The sequence below is a fragment of the Cupressus sempervirens genome, chromosome 4 (genome assembly GCF_028749045.1).
Source record: "Cupressus sempervirens isolate cs-2001-9-10 chromosome 4, ASM2874904v1, whole genome shotgun sequence".
Lineage (NCBI taxonomy): Eukaryota > Viridiplantae > Streptophyta > Pinopsida > Cupressales > Cupressaceae > Cupressus > Cupressus sempervirens.
This window is the reverse complement of record NC_143121.1, coordinates 60,126,856-60,128,962: the sequence shown is the minus strand read 5'-3', so window position 1 is coordinate 60,128,962 and position 2,107 is coordinate 60,126,856. Positions and strand designations below refer to the sequence as shown.

General features: G+C 41.2%; 1 pseudogene; it reads right to left on the bottom strand.

The window, feature by feature from the left end:
- Nucleotides 1-819: 819 nt before the first annotated feature.
- LOC149559937 (protein UNUSUAL FLORAL ORGANS pseudogene) lies at nucleotides 820-1,797 on the bottom strand (annotated as a pseudogene).
- Nucleotides 1,798-2,107: the final 310 nt, after the last annotated feature.

Here is a 2,107-nt window from a genome sequence, read left to right as displayed (position 1 = left end):
TATTATATATATATATATATAGAGAGAGAGAGAGAGAGAGCATTTAGTAATCTTATATAATGATTGAGAGATCTAATATGTGAGTATAAAAAATTAAGTATTATGTGTTGTTACTTCTATTATTGAAAATATAAAATAAATATTACAATCATTTATGTTATTGTTAGTAATAGGCGGTAGTTAAATTTCTAATAGCCTAATTAACATTCTTATTTGTATTTTTATACATACAACCAAGAGCTATGTGCCTTGATCTTTTCCTCTAAAAATGTTATTGTAGAAAAATGGGGGATTGATATCAAATTTAGATCGAGTCTGACACCTTTTCAAAGATAAAAGAACTTAGAAGATTGATGGTCGGAGGGAGTCTAACACATCTATTTGAAGGAACAAATAGAGGACATCTTTCAATTGATTTTGAAAATCTTAAAATATCACTCATAGGGAATGATTACAGGCCAAAAATAGGTTGACAACAGGCAATAATAAAAGCAAATGATGCTTCTGTCAAGAGCTAAAAAAAGAAAAAAGAATCTTGCATGAAAAGACAAGAAAATGTTACTAGGAATAGTAGAGATATGTTATAACAGACTGACAAAGGGTGAGAGAGCAGCAATCAATCTGATTCTGCTTTTAAAATTCTCACCATAGCAAGCAATCATCTAAAAAAAAGAAATCTGAAAATGAAAGACCAGCAACTGCAGATTGAGGGAAAAAAAATACCGAAAAATATTATAACTCTTTGATAGTGTAGTTATACTAATATAACAAGGACAACAAACAAGTTAAGCAGTGTTAAACGCCCCGTAAGAAAGAGGCTCAAATTCGATTTCGATTGTGAGAGAGGGCGATGAATTGGTCGTAGAGATGCTGTGGCATGCGCTTGAGCTCCACCCAGCCATTCCTGGAATGGTGAAGGCCCCACATGCGGATGCTCTTGGGAACATTCAGCGTGCTCTTCCGAACAGCAGCCACAAGAACAAGCCTCCCCCGGCACTTCACGAGGCTCGGTGCCCGAACGAAACGCCTCATGGGGGCCTCAATCTTACTCCACACCCCTTCCCTAACATCATAGGCCAGCACACTGAAAGGGCTATAATTCATGCAATAGAAATACCCATCGGAGTAAGTCATCTTACCTGATTCAAGGCTACAGAGCCGAGGCAGAGCTCCAGAGATTCTCCACTCTGGAAACCTCCCCACTGATTTGAAGACCTCAGTGCTCAGATTCTTGACGGCGAATGGGGAAATCAGATCGTCCCCTGCGACGACGACCTTGTAGGATTGGGAAGCGTTGTCGACAAGAAGACCCACAGAAGGAACAAAGTGCTCTTTCAATGTGGAGGGCAGCAGGGACAAGCTCTATGTTAGGGGATTGCACATCAGGATCGTCTTGCACCCCGGCTGGTCCGGTACGCAGCAAAGAAGCCCGCCAGATGAGGCGGCCACTATGAAGCCCGGTGGAAGAAAGGGCAGCCCCATCCTCAACCATGGTGAGGACGACCTTTTTGGTAGATGATGCCAAGCGCCTCGCGAACATGGCTGCTCTTCTTTTTGAAGAAGTGGTGGATTTGAGTTGCAATGGGAACAATAAGGTCTGTTGGAGCCCCATTGCTAGTCGGCTCAGGAGACTGAAGGGGAAGCAGCAAAAACAAAGCGCATGCAAATACCAGTTAGACAAGTAGATGACATAAGATAAGAGGTTTGAACTTTGACCTTTCAATCAGAAATTGTTGGGAACCATACAGCGTTGTTGTTTTTTGATACAAAAGTCGACTGAAATTACAAGACGTACATTTGTAAGCTTCTTAGGAGGAAATTTGTTGCATTACTTGAAATGCAAGTTGCAGTTGGAAACCCAAATAGAAGTCGAGACTGTTAAGTGGTAGAGAAACATGAAGCTAATGTCAGAAGGCATGCACAGAAGAAAATACTGAAACGGTCTCTGACAAGGAGCCAAATACTTAGGGCCAAAAAATTCCAAGTGCGAGCCAAACCTATGCAGGAAATCAGTATGCTAATAAAAGGCAAAAGCTGGAGGGAGGACAGGCAAGACAGATATCAAAAGAGCACAGAGTTGCTGATAAGGAAAACCCTTTGGCGGCAA